The 24161-nt window shown below is 30.9% G+C and overlaps 1 protein-coding gene across 2 annotated transcripts in view; it reads left to right on the top strand.

Annotated features, from left to right (window-relative positions):
* The window catches only part of lov (BTB/POZ domain-containing jim lovell protein), a 640300-nt gene that overhangs the window by 551740 nt on the left and 64399 nt on the right, over positions 1 to 24161 (top strand). For both annotated transcript variants that reach the window (XM_076408331.1, XM_076408306.1), the window contains exon 5: positions 8083 to 8119. The gene's annotated coding sequence lies outside the window, so the exon portion shown is untranslated. The remainder of the gene's footprint in view (positions 1 to 8082; positions 8120 to 24161) is intronic.

The following is a 24161-nucleotide window of genomic DNA, read 5'->3' as shown; positions in this document are numbered from 1 at the left end:
TGCAATCAAAAAAATGACTCAATGACTAAAATGTTTAAAACTATATATTAGCTAATATGGTAATAAAAATTGCTTGGAGTGTTGTGATACGTATCAATTTGTTAAAGTATCATGATACTAATATCATAATTTAACTTTAAGAATTATATTTTATATACAAATGAGAAGACAATACTAAGAAAGATCTCAGTTATTATTAAAAAATATATATGATTTTAATAGGTCAACTGAAAAGTTCCCGGCCTACCGTAGTAAAACATATTTTTTTACAAAATTAGTTGTTTTATTCAACATAATTCCCTTCAAGGGTGTTACATTTGATAAGGGTGATTATAGCGACCCTCCAACTTTTCGATACCTCTTTTTTAGTACGATTTGTCCTTTGATTCAAAATAGGCCTCAGTTTCAGGGATCACCTCTTCATTCGACGAAAATTTCTTCACAGCGAACATTCTTTTGAGATCTAAGAAAATAGTCACTGGGGGCCAGATCTGGAGAATACGGTAGATGAGGAAGCAATTCGAAGCCTAATTCATGGACTTTTGACACGGTGCATTGTCTTTGTGAAGCAGCACTTTCTTTTTCTTCAAATGCGGCGTTTTTTCGGCAATTTAGTCCTTTAAAGAGTCCAATAACGCTATGTAATAGTCGCTATTGATGGTCCTTCCTTTTTCAAGGTAGTCAATTGATATTATTCCATGCGCATTCCAAAATACAGAGGCCATAACCTGGCCAGACGAGTGTTGCGTTTTCCCACGCTTTGGAATGAGTTCATCGTGTGCAGTCCTCTCGGATTACTGTCGATTGGATTTGATGGAGTGAAATGATGGACCTATGTTTCATCCATTATCACATATCGAGGTAAAAACTTGGGTTTATTACGATTGATCATCTTCAAACACTGCTCCGAATCATCAGCTCGTCGTTGTTTTTTGTAAGTAAGCTCGCGCAGCATCCACTTTGCACAGAGCTTTGCATACCCAAATATTCGTGAATGATATGATATACACGCTCAATTGATATCTTAAGAGTGTCTGCTATTTCATTTGATTTCAATTTACGTTCATTTAAAATCATTTTGTCGATTTTTTTATTGTATTCGTCGGTAAAAAAACTCTTTTGGGCGTCCACTGCGTTCACCTTACTCGGTGCTCATTTCACCACATCTAAACTTAGCATACCAATCCTTTTGAGGGTTAGGGCTAACTAGAAATCAAATGGAGTGAATTCTAGTAGCGCCATCAATGTGTCAGGCCGAGGACCTATCAATTGACCTATTAGCTCGCGATTTATATAAATATTGAAAAAGTGAATATCAATTTAAAAAAAATTGATATTTTAAGGCAGTGCATCTAATCATAAAATATGATATAATATAAATATTATAGGATACTACTTTATTTTGATTGATGATTTTTATTGGAAAAAAAGTGTAAAGAATCATGTGAATAACTATTAATCAAGCTAACTAAACTGTATGATTTAGAAATTTATCCGCAGAAACGTCTGTAGTCCGATCATTTCAGTTTTTCCTTTCTTTCATATTTTTCAACCTATGTTATGCCTATCTTTTTGGCAACATCTTGACACCAAAATCGGTGTTGATTTTCCAGCATTTCATATATTTCATATACAAATAACAAGACAAACATTAACATAAAAAATATTAAGAAAAATGTTATTCAATGTAAAGTAACTGATAATTATATCAGCTTATGATTTATGTAAATATAGAAAAACTGGATGAGGAATAAATATCAATTAAGATGAGAAGATGTACTATTTTATTTAACGATATTTATTAGCGAAAATGTAAATATTAACAACTATTAGTCTTTACATACGTATTTCATCCACCTTATTCAACAACTCTTTCCTATCTTTCTAGCAACGTATTCTGAGCAACGATATTGTTTTGTTAGCGATCCAATCCTTGCGATCGCCGAATCAGAAGAATATTCATCCCCGCAGAATAAGATGCAGAAAATGCTTTTTTGCCTATCAAACACTGAAACCAGCCTTTTATAATTTTTCTTTCCTTGTGTATCCTTGCCATTAATTATAAACGTTTATAAACAGTTAATTCAACAACCGCTAAGCTGCTTGAAAGCTTTTAAAATAGGGTATCGTCCATATCGTCCTTAACAATCATAGCTAATGCTACAAACTATACACGAAACACCGACAAGTATTTAAAAATAAAATCACTTATAAGAACATATATGGTCTTGTAAAAATGCCATTTAAAAAAAATTTTCGTGAATCTTAAGTAATTTAATATGTTGAATCTACTACTCTCGAATATAAGTAAACTAAAAAAACGCTAAAAAATGCACTGTTATAAATATACCTTGTTTTTAAAATATAATTGTTTTTGCTAGTGTTATTCAAAATTCTAGGGAATGCTTGGTTGGCGCAGTGGTCAAGGCGACAATACGCCTCCTACTGTTGTGATCGCGAGTTCGAATCCTGCTGGGGCATATAAAATGATAATATTTTAGTAATAATTCATATCTCATGCGCTTATTTTCGCATTACCTGCCTCTAATTTTAACTATGAAATAATTATATTAACTCAACAAAATGTAAATACAAAATTAACCTAAGAGTGACTTTTAACCACAACTGTGGTAAATAACAAGGAGTATATAGAAAAGGGCGCGTGGTTTGAAAACTGTCAGGCTAGATTAGAACAAGTGCGTATATGCAGTTCTAGCCAATCGAAACTTGTATAGGCGTGGATGTGTAGGTTTTTTACTATCATCTCCGAGGATCGTGGTTCAGAGCACACGTTAAGCAATAAGCTCAGTCCAGATAAACTCTCGTTGGTCTGATTGGTCCAACTTTTTATTGTTATATTAGTAAGCATGTCTTGTAAGTGTACACATTCTTCAATGTAGCGTTTCCTTAGTTTATATAAATATATTAGAAAATTTGGCCAAGAAATTATACAAAACGCAAAGTCTTTGAAATAATACTAAATGTTGCTTTTGGTGAATCGAATGCGAGTAAAAAAAAGAATTTAAAAGTGTTTTCAAAGTGACCTCATCAACATGAGACGAAAATTTGAAAAAAGTGAATAGGTACTACCAAATATATACCGAATAATAATTATCGATGCAGAATTAGATAATTAGTTGTTCCTGATATTGGACTCAATCGACATGGCTTTAAGGTACGATAATGAACCAGCTGGCACTTGTTATTTTACTTTTTGCTATAACTTGTTTTGAATCAAATTATATAAATTATTTAAAAATTTAAAAGTGAACAATGTTATTAAATATTATATAAACTATTGAACAAAACTGTAGTTTTCTTACAACCTAATTTTTTTTCTATTTACTGTTTTATTTTTTTAAGGAAATCTGAATAAATAATGTCTTTCTATTGTTTAGAATCTATTATGAAGAATTAATTATGAACAATTAATACAAGAATCATTGGAAAGTGCAAGGCGATACATCTTGGCTTGTGCTCTTTCACGGGCTCCTTCGAACAAAACAAAAAAAGCTCTCTTGCAATAATGGACTCGCCGGAGGATAGCGGATGTTGGTGATAAAATGGACCATTTTCCCGCCCTCCGCAGACCGATTACATACAGTAAATTCGCAAATCCGCCACTGACAAAAGGGGTATTGTACGCGGGCCAACGCCGTCGTTCAGGTAAATGGTTGCGACTCAGCGGTGCATCCGAAATCCACATGTTCACCTGTCCATGTGATGTATGGAGGCCACAGTGGCGCCACCATCCCGGTACATTAGCCACCGTCTGCCCCCTCGTGTCGTCACGAGACTCCTTATTGTCCTCGAACGCTCTACGGGGTGGTGATAATAATATCTTTTCGACATAAACTGACAATTCTCTAAATTTTACACGTAAATGTAAAATATACGCATTTAAAATACTTTTTTTTTTTACTTTTTACTTACTTACTTATTATTTACTTACTTATTTTACTTTTTTACGAAAAGACAAGTTTAATAATTATATGGTTACATAAGTATATTTTTGTAATTTCTACTAAATAAGAATTTATTTCAATTCAACGCTCTTTCCGTAACATTTCTGGAATTAATTTACTTTAAATCTCATTATCATGCAAAACTACGGCCCGTTAGTTTTTAGTGTTTGGAAAACGACAAATAGTCACAGGAGGCCATGTTTAGTGAGGGTGATGAAAATAGTATTTTTCCTTTTTAAAATATTAATTTATTTAAAATTATTATTAAAAATTATTTGTTTTTTTAAAATAAATTTATTTATTAATTTATATAATTTGATTCAACACATTTTAAAAAAGTTATAATAAAAAGTAAAATAACAAGTGCCAGCTATTTAATGATCGTGCCATAAAGCAAGTGCAAATTCAATTCACCAAAAGCAAAATTTAATATTATTTATACACTTTATACCATTTTTTCGGCAAATCTTCTAATCGATTGTTTATACAAAGTGAACAATTGCTACATCAAAGAATGTATACACTTTCCAGATATGCTTGCTAATGCTACAATAAGAAGTTGTGCCTATCAGACAAACACAATCAATAAAGCTTCATAATTTTAGTTACTTCTTGGGCGCACCTTTTAGTTACCATATATTAGATATGCTTAGCACAATATTAATTTACAAATTAATTAAATACTATTGTTCTGTAGTACTTGCATGAATAGACAAAGAAGATGAGTACGGGATTAATACATCAGTATGTATTTCCCAAATTAAAATAAAACTAAACTACTTAGCTAAGCTTAAGTTCGCGTGGTTTGGTTCGCTTCAGTCTTCTAATTTCTTGCGTGTTGTCCAGTAGTTGTATTGATTCCACGTTTCTGTGAGATAGCAACCTTATTTCATGTTTTAAGATGAAATCTTGGATTACCTCGTATATCTGTTTGATTTCGAGGTCATTGTGCAGTTCTTCGTTGCTTACGTTGGATTACCAGTTCGTCAAATGTTTTATTGTAACCCCGTATTTGCTCCTCAGGTCCATATTTCCTTTATGATTGATTGATAAACCAATCTCTTTGATTTTAGGCCAGGTTGAGAGTGTCTTCCGAGTAACAAGTACAGTTGCTTTGCTTGTCTAACATGATCATTCCAATTAATTCTCTTTGAGAAATCGGGCATCCGTCAAGTGTTTTTGTCATTTCAAAATTTTGATTTTGTTCTGTCTTTCAAAACAGTTGTCCAGTCATACATACACAAGTATTTTTGGTTTATATAGAGAGCTCACCAGGCTTAAACTAGTCTTCCTACGACCACGTGTTTTAATTTATTAGCAACTCAATTTATTATATAGAATATATAAATGAATTAATTTAATTAAAACACGTTTAGATTATCACATTCATAGAGGATTTAGGGCGCCTTGAAAAATTTAAACAAAAAATAATAAATCAAATATCAATTTATTAATAACTCCAGGGAATACAAGACGAACGGTTCTACTACATACCTTTTTATAAAGCTGCATCTTTCTTCTTAAAATAAGTCTTCTTACGTTTGCAATTACACTACGTAACTTCCGAAACCAACATTTGAAGTTTTCAAACCAATAATAATTACTGGAGAGTGTTTCTTTTAATTATGGCCTATATCCAACTATTGCGCATAAAGATTGAAACTGATGATTAATGCAGAACAATGCAGATTAAGCCTAACAATAAAAATTTTCGCGTACATATTTGTTATTTTGTTATAGAACATTCTATATAGAATAACAATAATATCATTTTAAATATCATGCATTAAAATATTTATTCGATAACACTGTCAATACTTATATCAATCAATTGTTCTTCATGCATAATTTTGTTAAATAGAGAACAAAATTATATAATTAATGTAATATATATATATATATATATATACTTGTATACCATTATAAACATGCGAAGAATAATGTAACAGTAGTAACATATATAGTACCTATAAAAGACAATGCAAAAGATGCATTATTATTATGCTATTATATTTATATAATTTATATTTAAATTGCTTGTAATACAGGCAAGTATAAATAACTTTCAATTTTAAATATTAAAAATTGTTCATCATCATTATTTAATTAGCCAGCGCTCAAAGAGGTGACTTCTCAACCAATACGCTGCTGTTGGTGTTGTATTTTATTCAATCACGACTTTCTGGTTGAATATTCTTCACGAAATCTCACCACAATTGACTATCGATCGGTATGAAAGTAATATTTACAACTATATATACTAATAATTATACATGTGTGTATATAGATTTTAGAAACTTTAACCTCTTGAATTCGTCCTACTGTTTAATGCAGTCTCCAGTCGCGCTCTTCGACATTAAGCCACCCGCCTGGCGACTAGCGTTACCGGGATGATTTTTCCTGTAAGATTTTATACTTACACTAAATGTACATCCATATCCCGATGGGATTCGAACCTGTAACTATCATAATAGTAGGATAGTTCTGGTGATTTTGCCACTGCGGCTACCAAGCCTATCTTTACCCTTCTGCATCAATGTTTTTGCAATATTCGAAACGGTTATAGAATTTGATATCTGGAGTAACTTTTAGGACCTTCATTTTGATTTCCTCAATAGATTATAAGCGGTTTTTGAATTCAACCAGTAGATAAACGACAAATGATGTCAAGAATTAATGTTGTCAACCTCTAGTTCTGGCCTCATGAGAACAATAAATTCACTCACCAACGCATAAAACCCAATAATAGTCTATATAACACACTAAAAATTTTCAGAACTATAGCATCACATACAACAGGCCGAACTTATCTATAACACTTTATTGATTTCACAAAAAAAACCAACAATAGTGAAAAACAATAAAATATATAAAATTGAAGCCCATAATCGGAAGCATTATTAGATTTGTAGATGACCAACACTATTGAAAAATCTCTCGAGAAACTTTAGGTCCATACAAAATCGATTACCTGTCCATTCAAAACTAGTGTGAAAGCATTCGGGGATTTCGAAAGAACAAAAAACAGTGAATTATGCATGGTAGTATGTTTGATTTTCTAGAACTGGTACGTGATCTACAAAATATCGAACGCTTCATTTGGATACCATTGTCGGGCGTTCATTGTTCGGGAAAATTTGAATTAAGATTTTTTTCCACAAATGATTGTATATAGGCGAAATAATAATTTATTTAAACCAAACATATTTCAATTAACTTTGGTTATTCTTGCGGTTGGAAAGATCTAAACCGAAAAGCTTAATTTTTATTAATATCTGTATATTGTCAAATCTCAATATCTTTATATATATATATATTTAAAAAATATATTTAAATATAAATATATAATATATATATATATATATATATATATATATATATATATATATATATATATAATATATAATAAATATTAATATATATAATATAGATATATAAGATATTGAGATTTGACAATATACAGATATTAATAAAAATTAAGCTTTTCGCTTAATATTATTTAATTTTAACTTAACTAATCTATAAATCACTCAACCAATAAGATGAATGTCGAAGCCAAGAAAGTAGAAATAACTCTAATTCCTCTAATACTATAATTAGACTTGTGTCTTCCCACCCCAAGGAAAAATTTACCTGGACGGGTATAGAGCAATGACAGCCAGTCACTCTTAGTTTATGTAACATATAAACAGAAATATGATTTTTGCCACGAGAACTTTACTAATAATGATCTTAACTGAACTAAAGTGCATTTTAAAATATCTCTTAATTTAAATTGTTTGTGTCAGAAAATGGATTATAGTTTGTAGTCAATTAAAACCAATGCTTAAACATAACAATAAAAATGAAAATACTACTTATAAGAATGATGCTAGTATTCAGAAAAAATATTGAAAAACTATAAAATGAAGTTTTATGGCCAATATTCAGTAATCAACAACATTAAACTAATATTAAAGGTTTTTATAACGTTGTACTGCCAAACTCATAAATAACATTGGTGTAAAAAAGTCAGGACATAATCTTTATTACTTTCGGTATATAAATATGAACTAATGTAAAAAAATAAAACCTTATACAATATTTGAGTCATAATATACATTTTTTTTTGTTTCAGGTTATTTTCACGTGGCCAAATATATAAGATATTCTGAGTAAGTAGTTTAATATAATTAATTTACTAATATAGCTGTTTCAATTTATATAATACAATGGAAGTTAAATTATATAATGTTTATTAATTTTTACATTTCGTTTATTAAAATAGTGTCAATATTCAATTCGTTAGAACGCCTTATTTGAATCACATATATTTTCCTTGAGTCATTTGTTAAATTATGCCATAAATATTTAGACATAAGAGACTACTATAGAACACTTGACTGAAAATGTATTCTAAAAATGCACTTTATATGAAAATATTCTGCAATATTGATTAATTACTAGATAATTACAATATTAATTAATTACAATTTTAATTACTCCTTCAATAAAAGAATATCTACGTTTCTCTTTCCTTTTGGATGTGCTGATGGATTATTCATCCAGTCATATCAACACACCGATTTTATATATTATAACAGGCCCAAAGAAAAACGTTTAATAATCTAGCAATTGTTGTTTGTTTCTTATATACTAGGTTTTAAATACAGTATAACATAGGATTCCAAGACTTTCTAATATTAAAAAACATTTAAACATTCAAACATTCCTAATTTCATATAATGTGTAACCCACCTTGTTATTTATTTAGCCGTATTGTAAAAAGATTTTAAAGTAATTACTAATTTATAAAATTGGAAAAAATAGATCGAAATTCAAATGTATCTTTCTGGTAATACTTATTCAAATAAAACGATGCTGTAAGACGTTGCAGGGTCCATAGAGCATCTCAAATATAAAGGTTATTGCCCTTTGAAAACGCACTAAAGAACGTTTCAATCTCAGAAACCATCCCAGAAGAAATAGTAAATACTCAGTAAACGACGAATGAAGCAAGTAGAAAACAAAGAGAAGAAAATAAAAATAAGCTCAGCAAAGGGAACAGTTAGAAGAAGGGAAAATACCAAAAATTTACAAAAATTGGAAAATAAGAACCTGGAACATATAAAGACTGTCTGATAAGGAAAGGAAACCAGAGGCACTACTAGCAATAATTGATGCAAAAAACTTACTCTGGCATTTGCAAAATATGTAGCTCCATACGCTTATTTACAGAGTAATAGAAAAAAGCAAAAAAGCATCAGCAGGTGTGATCCCAGTCACGCCAGTAACCAAGCTGAGTAAGACTGGATATATCTTGGGATGGTTTCTTGGTTTGGAGTTGGTGAGTCGCCAGTAGGATGGTGGTTCGGAGCCCTCGTTAAACATAGGTTCATTTTAAATAAACCATAGTTGGTAAAAAAGAGACTCTCACAATATATAGTATATTCAATGTTAGTCAGTACATCCGTGATTTAAAATTGTGACGTGAAAGTGACGAAATTGAAAATTGTGACGTTTCCATACCACCTACCAGTTTCTAAGGCGTTTGTAGTTCTATTACCTGGAGTCCTAATCCACCTAATTAACAATTGCATATCCAAGTAATATATTTTACTTTCATTAGAGAGCATATTTATCTTTTACACTTAGTTCTTGTATCCTTCGGTATAGTGTTTTCTTGTAAAGACATTTTGATATCACTGTATATATATTTCGTTTGTTCTTTTAATAACTGTATACATCCTTGTTGATAAAACTGAATTTAGTCACTACATTCTCCTTATGGCTAATGTACATATCTGCAAAAGAGTTACTAATCTTTTTCTCCTGACACATTTTAACCAAATGCTCATGTATACTCACATAATTACACACATGTCTGTGCACATAAATCTTTTACACTCTACAATAAGATTTCCTGCAGTTGTCATATATTAATAATATACTCACCTTCAGTTGTTTCCATTCTCATTACCCTGTCTTATAAATTGACAGCATTTTTCATTCAAATTTTTTTCATGCAAAGTTTCATTCAAATGAATAAGTAAGCTCTCAATTCTTCAATGTGTCTTATCGAGTTCAACCAAAACGAATGTGTTATTATCCATTCCTGTTTCCAGCACGAGCTACAATATATCTGCAATGAGTTATTAATAAATATTGTGACTAATAAAACCTAATCAATTGTTATTCCAACATTTACCTTTTTCCATCAAGTTTTGTTGCCATGAAACTCTATTTGTTATCATCTTACCGTCAGTGATCGTTGGGTATATTGGTCCGATTCTGAAATATCCATGTCTCATTTAAATACATAAAGTGAAATAGTAAATCTTCCTTCATCTTATTATATGCTTTTAAAAATTTTCTTCTCTTAAAGGAAATATCCGTTCCATTGGACCTCTTCAATACTTTTAAAACTTAGTTTCCATTGTAATAAATGAAATAATTGTATTAAATTATGTATTGAAAAACTACACACTGTTTTTATACATTTCGTGTATTTAATCTCTTATAGAGCTAATATCATGCTGATCTTGATTTGTCACCCGCTTCGTATGAGGACGATTTTTGTTCGGTGAATTCGTGACCATGTCCATACCAATATACAGTGCAGCTGCAATACGCTAAAAAAATATTTTTAATAAAAATCGCTGAAAATTAAGTAAAAACGCTCACCTCTCTAACGAATTTTCCTGGCAAGAGAGAGCCTCCATTATCTCGTTCCTGTTCAAAGTAACTGATTAGAGATGCAATTTGTTCTGTCTGACTTCGAAATTTTAAATCCAAGTAATAATAAGCAGCGATTTGAGATTTATCAAAACAAGCAAAGCATTAAAACAACGTTTGCCGGTTTATAACCTCTTATCATTATTGTAATGAAAAATTTTACGTGCCTTTGACAACCGCACAAGGCTAGTTCGGTTACACGTTCGAACTTATCAAACAGCAATGTGTCTCTTTTTAACTAGAAAGAATGAGAAGGAAAATATTGTCTGATTCTAAAACGAATTTACAAACAAATCAAAACAAAACATAGCTATCGGATATACTCCTGTTTTTCTTGCTTCTTGATTTTTTTCGTTAGAATGTAATTAATTGTAAATAATAACCCGTAACTTTTCAACCAATATTACGTATCTTATATCCTTATTTGATACTTATATGTTTGAAGCAAAAACACATACTAATCATAGTCAAGAAAAATATATAATTGAAAGAAACGACTGATAAATCAAAAACACTCATACCGTTTTGCAAAAACAGTGGAGTAATGTGATCACGTATTGATGGCCAGTTTTTGAATGGAATCGATGAATGAACGGATGCAGTGTGATGTGTTTGGTTTTCGATTATTGATTTAACCGTCTAGAATGATCCCATTGATGAATGCAGAGGATATTTGCGGTTTGGCGGCTACCTGTACGGAACAACGTTTTTTATACCGACGACGTTTGTTTGTAGGGGAAAACTTGGTCAAACGTAAAATTTCTGTTTTAGCGGTTTGAGACAGTCTGCGTAGATGATATGAAAAAAAATTCACCTGTTTGTAATTTGTTAATCGAAAATAAATTTCCCATAAAAAGGGACGTATTGGATTCTTTTGCATTGAAATCTTGCCGCCTAGTAACAGATAATAAATTAGAATAACTATTAAACCATAAAAGTATCGTTTAAAGCTTTACCGAAAAAGAATTGGATTTCAATTATGAGCAGTGTTCATCAGCAAAATAAGCAACGAAGCGTAGATAACATATTTTAAATCTAAAAACTTACTTAATATGGTCTTAACTTAATTAAGTCTTAACCGTATTTTCTGTTAAATTAATAATAATGTAATAGATGAACAATGTAAAAGATAACTACCCACAATTTCGTTTTCTAATAGACCACGGTTTTGTTTATTTCTTTATTAATTAGTAACAATTTCTTCAAAAATTACCATCAAAGATAAACCCCCTTCTCTGTGCAATAATAGAACTAACTGGCCCTCATTTAGAGAAAACTTAGACCAAAATATCTCTCTAAACTTACCGTTACAAACTGAAATGGATATAGAAATAGCAGCAATAAATCTTACAAAAAATATACAGGAGGCAGCATATTCCGCGACTCCCAGCAGTGAAACATTTCCAAGAAAAAATACACATATATCATGTACAATACAGAAAAAGATAGCAGAAAAAAGAAAGTTACGACGAAATTGGCAACAGCAAAGGACTGAAGAGAATAAAAGAAAATTTAATAGGGCCATAAAAGAGCTGAGAGATCTAATCCAAATCGAACAGAACCAAGGCATTCAAGAATACCTAGAAAACTTGACATCAACTGAGGCTACAGACTATTCGTTGTGGAAAGCAACAAAAAAGCTTAGGAGATCCCAGCAGCATAACCCACCTATTAAAACAAGTGAAAATAATTGGGCGAGAAGCAATAAAGAGAAGGCCGACATTTTCTCAAAACACTTAAAAAATGTTTTTAAACCTTTCCAGTCTCAGCTACATAAAGATGACGAAAATAAAATTACTAGCTTTCTAGATTCGCCATTTCAAATGGATTTACCGCACGAGAAATTAACGGTAAAAAAAGTTAAACATACAATAATGAGAGAGATTAATATTAAAAAAGCTCCTGGTTATGACTTAATTACTGGCAAAATTTTAAAAGAACTATCAGAAAAGGCTATAAAACTATTAACATATATATTTGATGCTATGCTACGAATTAATTACTTCCCTAGTATCTGGAAAGTAGCTAAAATATTAATGATACTTAAACCAGGAAAAATACCAGAAGATGTGACCTCCTACCGACCTATAAGTTTATTACCAATAATCTCGAAAGTTTTCGAGAAATTATATATAAAAAAACTAAACTATATAATAGAAAAAAGAAAAATTATTCCAGAACATCAGTTTGGCTTTCGCAATAAGCATGGGACTATAGAACAAGTGCATAGACTTGTAAACCAAATAAACGCTGACCTAAATGCCAAAAGATATTGTTCGGCTGCTTTCCTAGACATATCTCAGGCTTTTGACAAAGTATGGCATACGGGCTTGCAGGTTAAACTAAAGAAACTTCTCCCTCATCCGGACTATCAGCTACTAAAATCGTATCTCACTGACAGATATTTTATTGTAAATCAAGGCGATGAACATACCGAATTAAATCCCATATATTCAGGAGTTCCGCAAGGTAGTGTACTGGGTCCAGTACTGTATCTTCTGTATACGGCTGATCTGCCCACCACAAAGTTAACTAGTGTGGCAACATATGCAGACGATACAGCAATCTTAGCATCCCATGAAGATCCAGTCACAGCATCAATAAACCTACAAACCCACCTGGAGCAAATACAATTATGGTTGAAGACATGGCGCATTAAAGCCAATGAATCAAAATCCACGCATATAACGTTTACCCTGCGTAGAAGAACATGTCCACCAGTAAATATCAATCATCGTCAACTCCCCCAAGCAGAGCATGTTAAATATCTTGGTATGCATTTAGATCGACGCCTAACCTGGAAGAAGCACATACTCTCTAAACGGAAACAACTGGGACTAAAATTATATCAAATGTATTGGCTCATTGGGCGCAAATCCAAGTTATCATTAGATAACAAGGTATTGCTGTATGAGTCTATACTCAAGCCCATTTGGACATATGGAATTCAACTATGGGGTACCGCTAGCAAATCTAATATATCCATCATTCAACGGTTCCAAAATAAGGTGTTGCGTGCCATTGTTGATATACTCCGTACTATATTTCAAATAAAGTGATACAACGCGATATTCCTCTAGAACCTATAACGAGTGTAATCCAACGTGTTTGTGTGAAGTACTTCGAAAGAGTGTCAGTGCATCCCAATGTACTCGCTAATCAGCTAAATATGCGACGTGATAGTGAAGTGCGTAGAGTAAAACGTTTAACACCACCTGATCTGATTACTGGACATATGTAGAGTTTAGAATAAGCATTAGAATAAGACTAATTAATTAAGATAATATTTTATACAGAAGATTGCTTAATGAAGTGATTTTCTACATGCCATGTATATATAATATAAACAGAAGAAATACTTATTGCCAATAGGGCAGATTGTGGACTCACGAAGAGTAATAAAAAAAAATTTCTTTATTAATGTAGGTATTTAATGATTAAAGTTTTCAAATCCCATATATTATATAGTAATTCATATATCTTTATTACAAAAGGATCCAAATACATTTAACCTGAAAAAATAATGAAGCAATATTTAATTAATTCAAAATTAATAACCATATAGTGAGATGAATATATTAAAAACATTTTACTTATAAACTATCCTAAAGAATCGCATATTCTAAGTAATAAAATTAAAAGCTTCTACAATTTTGTTCTTTGATAGCAAATTCGTTTAAACAAAAAAAAATATTTAAACATGAATGCATACTTACCTCCCCAATTGTTTTTTTCATGAATTACAATCAGAACAGTTATACAACAATATATACTCAGATCTACTTTAATACAAAAAAGAATGTTCTTGGAGAAATATATTTTAGAGTAAAAGTACACAATTCTTATTGTTATGATGGAAATTGCTAGGGAAAACTGGATATGCTATTCAAAGCGAAAAATATGGGAAGTTACGGTCAGGTCGCTCAAAATATAAACATCGAAATAGAATAGCTAAGCTGCTAAGGTATACTCTGCATAAGTAATTAACAATAAAACTAATCTAACGAACGAAAATTAGAGTTATATGTGTATGAGTATATATGTTTTTATTAACACAAAGTCATATTTCCAATTATTCTTTCTAATTATCAAAATATAGTAATTATCAACATTGTTTAGTGGTAAACTACACTGTATTTCCAAATAAAATAACTCAAAATACATTATTTATTACAAGTTAAAATACGTCAGCCTATAAATTATGCTAATTGCTACTCAATTACAAGGATAAAAAGAAAACCAAGAAAAATACCAGGAATTCGATGGCATAAAAAAATAAATAGTTATTTTTTAATTTAATCATTAAATGTATTTGCAAGAGCTTAATTAACAAAATTATGGTGAATGACTAAATAACCTTGTGAGGTATTTTTTTCCAAAAATTGCTATATAACTTTACCGAAAAACTATTTTTTTCCATCAAATTAGTGTTAATATATTAAATTGGATTTTTAATTGATTATACGGCATGTAATGTAACAGCAGCTAGTCTAAAGGATATGCAAATCAGTTTAATTTGTTAGAATTTATCTCGTATTTCTTAAGCTAATTCAGCTCTTATGCTTTTGCGAGTTAAATACTTCGTTATACACACATGTAAATCCTAGGCGCGGTAAATCTGCTTTCGATCTTAGAATGATCCTCATTGATATACGAAACTTAACTAGCGTGAAGATACTATATAGGTTTATAACTATAATAAAATATATAGAGTGCTAAATATATAAACAAGCTTCATATTGATAGAAAGCACAATTTATGTCTTTCATATCTACATATCTCTGTGTTTATTAAAATTATATAGAAATATGCATCAAATTATTACTGATTAACATGTAAGAGCTGATCAGTTGCTAGGAGTGGCAGCCTTTTAACAACTGAACTAAAATGAGATATTATGACAACTGATAGAAACATGCTTTAGAAATAGTTTGGTGATTACTCTACTTTATGATTTCTATGGAGCTCAAGTTCGGAGGGTAGTTCCAATCATATAAATGGTGCATAACATATCTCTAAAAAAATCTTATTGCCTTGGGTGTCCACATGGACTATTTTTTCAGATACACAATTTTGCATCACATTAATTCAATGTCTGAAATGACCCTGGTTTTTATAATTTTGAGATATGTTATGTTTAAAGTAATTAATATTTTCCGGTAAAATTCACTTTCTGTCCACTGATACAAGCAACTGACTTACTCGAAACGATTAACCAAGAACTTTTGTTCTATAAATATGAGTTTATACACAAAATAACACAGATATTGTTGAGAAGGTGTATATTGATTATTTCACAGTATATAAAACATATTAAAACAATATAAATAATGAGTTATTCATTATGTTTGCAAATCTTGTATTTATTGTATTTACATGATGAGAAAATGTGGATACACAACTGAGTCTAACACTTGAGAGAATCCTTAATTATTGACAAATCCAATATTAATTATTGAGCAATTTTCAAGTAGAGAAAAAATCACACTGCCACCACTACGTATCAAGTTATGCATGATGAAACAGCTCGTCAAAACATTGGATAATAGAAATGTTAAAATATGGTTGACTATTTGATGGTCTTCAAATTCGGATATCGATGAAAGTTACTTAGTGTAGTGAAGTTATAACTGATTCTAAACCTGAAGCCTGAAGAGGATTTGTAGTGGTAACAGTAACATTTTTAGGTAAAAATAAAACACCAAAAAAATATAGAAGGAAATAAAGGAACATGAAGTGACACTTTCTGCATAGCTACTAGGAGAGATCTACTGAGAATCTAGTAAATTATTTATCATCACATTATACCATGATTACTTCCGGTTATTAAAAAGATATCACTCTTGAAAATACTATAGAAGTATGGCACATAAAAGATGCTATATTGCAGATTTTTGTAACATATTTTTATATAGATACATACATTTTTGTTTTTTCGAACTATTATGTATCATACATTAATTAGGCACTAAAATAAAATGACTATTCATGATTATCAAATTAATTAATGTTATTCGAGTACTATTTATATATTTGTATGGATCTATCATTATTTGGACAAATATTTAATACTAACAAAAACAATGTACGTAATTTCATTCACAGATGTTAAAAAGAAAGATAATGCCAACAAATCAACAACTAATTTCTTTCAGATCATTAAGGAAACTAAACAACGTTGGAAAGAGTTCTCAAGCCTCTTCTAACTAGTCACAAGATACACCGTTCATCAAGCCAAACTTAAAGCCAAATAGTGAAAATTGGAGAGTAGAACATTTTGGATATATTTGAAGAGCAGAAACTGAACTCTGTGCAGAATCCTCTGACAAGTCTCACTTAAGAAATAGAATTTCGCTTCATCATGAAACATCTCTCCAAAATCGATGAGAATCAGAAATGTAACAAATATATATAAATAATCTTGTAGTACTGATAACAGAACATAACAATAATTGAAAAAAAACGAGGAAAGATATGCAAATATGCGAAACTAAGGTATTACCTCGAAGGTTTGGTTTCATGTTCTACAAACGATACCGTTAAAACCTGAAATTTTACAACAGTTTCTGCTATAATTTACTTTACGTTACAACTCCGAGCAAATAAAAAAGCAAACAATCAACTTGTCTTTGTTTTTTGGACTGGAAAAAAGAACGAAGACGTTCCCGAATGCAAAAAGGTCGGCCTATGCGGTTTGGCGATAGCAGGAGCGGCAGCAGGGCCATACAAATTAACCTGCCGGCTAAATTCGTTTAAAACATGCAATTATCAGGGCCGTGCTTGGGGCTCGCTGGCACATCTCGTGCACATTCGCCCAACGATATATTTAAAAAGTTACATGTGACGACTTATGTAAGCGTGAGATCGATGGTTTCGTCCACCTCCCCCCGATACCCCCGCAACACCGACCTTCACCATGTTAATTTTTATTTAATTTGGAATGGTGATAGCGTGTACGAGTACGAGCTAACATAAAAGAAGCAGTAAAAATGTTCAGTTTCATGGGACCATTAACAAGAAAATATGGAATACGTTTAACAGTCGGTTTGTCAGAAATGGCCACAGATATATAATGTTGAAAGTAGATTTAATAACACGTTTCGTATTATTAAAATAGCGTCTATCACTAAATCGATATGTCATCTAATAATGTTTAAATTTTGTCTAAACAGTTATCATCAACTGTTATAATTTCAAAAGAACTAAGTTTTATAATTTTAAAAGTATATACAAATTCTTTAGAATTATAAATATTTTAGTTATAATTTAGAATATTATTTTTAACACTGAACCTACTGAACTAACGAGTGATCAACTTAATTTTGGGGGAATTTTATTCTAAAAATTTGAACAAATCGATTTTGTTTCTTCATATAATCCAAGCTTAACCCAAGAACATGCATTTAAAATTTTTTTGCATGCAATTTTTAAATTTTAATTATTTTTGGAAATATGTTTGTTTTAGTAATACTAAAATTTTAGACTACTAAATAAAATGTTTAGTATAGTAAATAGTATTTTAATGGATCTAAACCAGATAGAAACTCACCTGAAATTTCAGGCTGTTTTCTAGTCTAGAAATTGTATTCATCCACTTTTGTCATATTTTCAATGTTTAAACCTTTAAGAATGTTATTGTATAAAAATATAAATGTTTTAGTGACGCAACATCTAAAATCTCTAAACGCATTATTATCGAAACTGCTTTTATTGGACTGTTGACATATATCTCAAATTCTACTGAACCTGAAAAATGTGTATTAAAACAATTTTTAAAAAATTCTCCACTTCATCAGCTTGTAACTTTTTAGAGGTTTCATTTTTGATAATTTTTTCACTTTGTTTCCTCCCGGCTATACTAGAACACCCCCTTAAGGATCATTGCAGAAAACATCCGATTGTACCTAATTTAATTATTGTAGTGACTGGAATAATTGTTACTCACTACTAATTATGTATAATTACAATTGCAAACAATTGTTAGACTATACTTGTTATACTACTCTACATCTTAGCTTCTGTAAATACATCTTACCCAAATATTATCAGTATGTATATATTCCTGAAGCATTTAGGCCTCAATATCAATGTTTTTTAAGAACCCATAATCTTCCAATTTTTACTCTATATCAGTATATTAGAGCTCATGCATAATAAGTCCACAATATAATAAGGCCTGTTCTCGAATGAACGTTTTTGAGAAAAAATTATTACTGCATGTTATAATCCTCAAATGACTATTTGTCTCAATCATCAAAACATGGTCTGGTTAAACAGAGATTATTTTTAAAAAACGTGCAAAACTGGATAAAATGATGCTGTGGCATGAAGAGATTCGTTCGACGTAATGTCCTTATATTACAAGAATTATAAGCAAATTAAGTTAAGGGTGATGAGCAATAATTTAAAAGTACTAATTTATATAGTTGATCATAATATAGTAATGTTTTATTTATCTTATTTTAAAAAAATCTTAAAACTAATATAGCACCCCAGTCAAAATACTTTTCAAGCAGTATTTCTCCCATTTTCTTTATCAGGCGTCAAAATAAACCTAGTTAAAAGTGTGTCATTCGGAGTTTTATTATTTTTTGTATAAAACGATTATTTCGTCAGTGAAAAACTGCTAAATTTTATAGGCGGATTTTAAATTTATTTAAATGCATTTCTATTTATACTTATATTTTTATGTCTCTGTTTTGCTCCAAATAATAATTTATGTTTCTTGATGGAGTTTTTATTATCTAGTGAAAATTGTCATTCGATTTCTTGTATCAAGCTAGAGTTATATTAAAATTAATGAGTTGCTATATGTGTTACCTTTATGGTCATGGATGGCTTGTATAGAATATTTTCCGAAGATTTGGTTCCTCTAAATTTTTATGGTATGCAGGTAATACTCTAAATTGCGATATTTGTGGCGGAAAACCAAAGACTAGCAGCGTCAAGGTCAAAGCAAGGATGTTAAAGCAAGGACCTTAAAACTTGAACTGATGCGATACGTTTGTGGAAACTCCACTAAATTATGTCAACGACTTCGAACAACTAAGGAATGATTGCGAATCCAACTCCAACCTGTCTATTTTGCTGGATAAGTTATTTCTTTTTCGAGTCTTACTAGTTGCACCGATTTTGAAACGTGTGAAACGTTTTGAAAGAGGTGGCGACTTGTTGGTACGACTCTATAGACAATACAGCCCATCTAATGCACTGTCTGGAAGTTCCATTAGACCTCTTCGAGGGTTATGTTTCCACCATTTGAATTATATGTTCTTTAACAGTGTATGAAGGGATGATATCCTTCAAAAAGCTGCATACCCTAAGTTTTCATATATACTTTCCAGACTGACAATTTTCTCAGAAATAGTTGTATTAAATTATGTTTATATCGAAAAAATTGTTTATTTACACACTCTTTCTACACATTTCATATATTTGGCCCGGAATAGAGCTAATATCAATATAGTCTTGGTTCGTCACGCACTTCGTATGTGGAAGGTTTTTTTGGTGAATCTGACATATTGTTCTTCATTTTGTAAGAAATTTTAATCGCAATCGCCCATATTAGTATTCAGTGCAGCAGCAATACGCTAAAAATATATTCAATAAAACTGCAGCAACTTATATTATTTAATATCATCAATACTTACCTCTCTAATGGAATTTACTGGCAAGACGAGGCCCCCATTATGTCGTTCCTGTTCGAAATAACTCATTAGAGACGCAATCGATATCTGACCCTGACTATCTTTTTATCGGTTTCGGTTTCGGTATTTTCAACCAGAATAATATATTATATTAAGCAGCGATTTGATACTTATCAAAACAAGCAAAGCGCACATCTTATTATCAATAATGTTTTAAAGAATTTTTTCAGACATTTGACAACCGAACGACTTTTCAACTTTTCTAGCGACTCTCATTTGTTTACATGTTCGAACGTATCAGAATTGTATCTATTTATAACTGGAATAAAGTGAGAAGGAAAATACTGTCTGATTCTAAATCGAATTTGCAAATTGCGGCAGGCAATATAATAAACATTTTGATGACGTATGGTCACTGTTTCTTTGAATAGATTATGGTAGGTCCGAAAATAGTAACTGAAAGTACACGACTGAAACAGTCGATAGCACCAAATAGTCAATTCAGTCTGACCGAGCGACAGAAACAGTCCATACTAAACAGGCAACAGTCGTTTTCAGTCGATAGTGCTTAACGCAATGTAAATACCATAAATACTACTATATGGCCAATATGAATTTCTTCATATTTTGTTAACCTGTAATTTCTTACTTTCCTATAAATCCTATCTATTTAATTAAAATTAATTGTATTAAAAATAATTACATTCAGTTACATCACTACTACTTCCCATATATTCCGATATCATATACGACAACGAACGATTTCAAATTAATAACGACAACGAGAATCGTCGGCGTGGCATGTGCGGTTATAACGTATCCGACTTGCGACCGTATGCTCATTAATAACGGACCAACTTGAAAACGAATGCGAAGTTCGTAGCGTCAGCTTCTATGTGTGAGCGCCATAAGCGCGAACGCATATATCACGCCGACGTGTCATTCGCCTAATACCTACCTTCTATTTCGCTGGTAAATACCACCTGAGAGATGTCCCGCGGATTGCAACACTGCAACTGGTCCAGGAGCAGCGCTACGCGTCTTAAGATTGTACGTGAGATAATGTTAGCTAGCCAAAAGACAAAGTGGGAGAGTTCTTTTATTTATAGTACTTATAATAATGGTTATAATTATTTAAAATATTTGTCGTCATAGGTACTTCATATATTATAATTTAAACGAATACACGATAAAAATTAATTACCAATATTTTTGCGATTTTTGTAAGACAATAACATACACGTAGTCACAGTATGTATTGAAGAAACAAAAACAATGAAATTAAGATTAAGAACTGGATACTATCAAATTATTTTTTCCAATTCTGCAGATTATGTACATAAATGTAAAGAAATAATATTTTAAACTTGCATTTGTCGGTTTGGTTGACACAGTGATCAAGGCGACAGGATAGTCCTCCTACTGTTGCGATAGTCGCGGGTTCCAATACTGCTAGGAAAAGGATGTATTTTATGTTTGTAATTGTAATTGTAAATGTCTTTATAGACAACATTGGAAAATCCGACTAGGAATAGCCACCCAATCACGTCAGTAACCAGGCTGGGTAAGACCGGATGTCTTCTGGGATAGTCTTTAATTCGGTTGCTGGTCAATCGGTAGCCACAATGCCGAGGACTGTGGTTTGGAACCCAAGTTAAATAGTAGGTCCAGTCCAGATAAACCCTTGATGGTAAAACGAGGAGACTTTAAAATAAATCAAAAAAGAAATTGCACGTATGAAATATGTTGAAGTAAACTATAGTATCTGATTGGTATAACTAGTCTTTCTGATAAAGGTTACTCAAATACAGTTGAAATAAATTTTATATAAGAAAATTAAATATGTTTTATATAACAGAATATTTTACATATTTTTCCGTGGCATTTACTATTTTTCCAAATGTCTGATCTCAGCATGATGAAGGCTCCTGAGTATATTTTATGATTCCTATTTTCAGTATATATTCCACATATCACATCTTCAATTCGTACTGTATTAAATATATTTGCTTTAAACAATTTCTAACCTACCAAACATTTTGGAGAAGTGTTGTTAAGAAAGAAAGGTAATTAAATCAATTACAGTATTTGATAACGGTGGGCATGAGTCTCAATAAGACTTATATGATTGAACGGCATTTTTCTCACAAAATAACGTTTTATTATATAAACAGGTACATCGTATACAAATTATAAACACGAGGTTACAAATAGATTTACTTTTAAGTAGTACAGCCTATATGTAATGCTTCTTTAAATATTTATTATTTTAATATATTCAATAATTTATTTATTCTTTTGTTCTTTATATGAACAACGGAGCACAATCATCCCAATACAAGGCTGAGATTTATATACACTTAAAAAACTCATTCACATCTCTATTGCATTTTATTTCCTCAGCTCTAATTGCATGAATGATGACAGTGACAAGTATGGTGAGTGTCCTTCAAATAATTTCTTGATATTGTTTAATGTGAAAAATACACATATTGGAATATATTGGAAACATGGAATGGAGAAGCTCGGACACAGTACAGTCAGCTTTGGCAAAGCACTTAATACAATACTCAACTCAATAAACCCGAGGGCCATACCTCCATAAAGCTATTCTGCAAGAAAATATTAAGAAGATTTTAAGATTTATAATCAACAAAATATATTAACAAATAATACTTCCATACAGCAACAACGCTATCTCGGAATGAATATTGATGCAAAACTTCGCCGGAAAGAATATGTAAAAAGAAAAGGAAATAATTGGGGTATAGGAAAATATATTGGTAATTGAAAGAAAATCACAATTATCAATTCAACTTGTTATTATGCAAGCAAGTATTGAAAACTATGTGGATGTACAGAATTAAATTATGCGGGTGTTCCTCGAAAATTAATATAAGTTTTCCAGAAGAAAGTCCTGAGAAGTGCTGTAAGTGCACCTTATTATTGTACTTACACCGATATCATGAATAATGAGGACAGACTCCATTCTCATGTCAATATTGATGCAAAACAACGTTGGGATAAAACCAGAATAAGACACAGACTATTCAAAAGAATCAAACCTTTTGATATTGTGTAGTGAGGTGCATACCATAAAAAACAGCACTATTATACCAGACTAGGAGTGTTGGCCACCGAAAAAAAAAATCGACACTTCGATATATCGATATATTATTTTCGATATTTAAAAAAAAATATCGATATATCGGCCAAAAAATATATCGATATTTTTTTTGCAATAAGTATAAAAAATATGCCATACAATATAGTATAAATATATGAAATACTGGCCTAAAAAATATATATTATTTCTAAATTTCTTAAATCTTAAACTTCTCTTAAAATTAAGTACCACTTTTAAAGGATTGTTAAAAATAATATTTAATTTATTCTGAAAAAATATCGAAAAATATCGATATATGGGGCAAAAACATATCGGCCAAAAATATCGATATTTTTTTCAGAAAATATCGATATATCTGCTGAGATTTAAGTTATTGTAAAGACAAATTGTAGGTTAGTTGACAACGACTATTAAAAATGTAATAAATAAATTTAAAAAACAATAAAAAACAGGACCCTTAACAGTTGATAGACACTTGTTTAAATATTATAAACAAATATCGGTGCTTCCGCCCTGAAGATGCAATCTGTAGTGATTACCAAACGTTAAGGCTAATTTTAGTCAATAAGCGAGGTTCCGAACTGGAGGCGTATAACTATACTTCATATTAACCAGCTGCAAGCTTCTTGAAAGCAGTATAGTAAAATTCTTGGAAAATATTTTTTTTGATTCGAAATAGGAGACTAAATCCCAATATTACAAATATGG

Source organism: Rhynchophorus ferrugineus, unplaced genomic scaffold, assembly GCF_030347505.1.
Source record: "Rhynchophorus ferrugineus isolate W39M unplaced genomic scaffold, kcgeb_rfMv2 rfM1, whole genome shotgun sequence".
Classification (NCBI taxonomy): Eukaryota; Metazoa; Arthropoda; class Insecta; order Coleoptera; family Curculionidae; genus Rhynchophorus; species Rhynchophorus ferrugineus.
The sequence above is the reverse complement of the archived record's forward strand: the minus strand, read 5'-3'. Positions and strand labels throughout refer to the sequence as shown.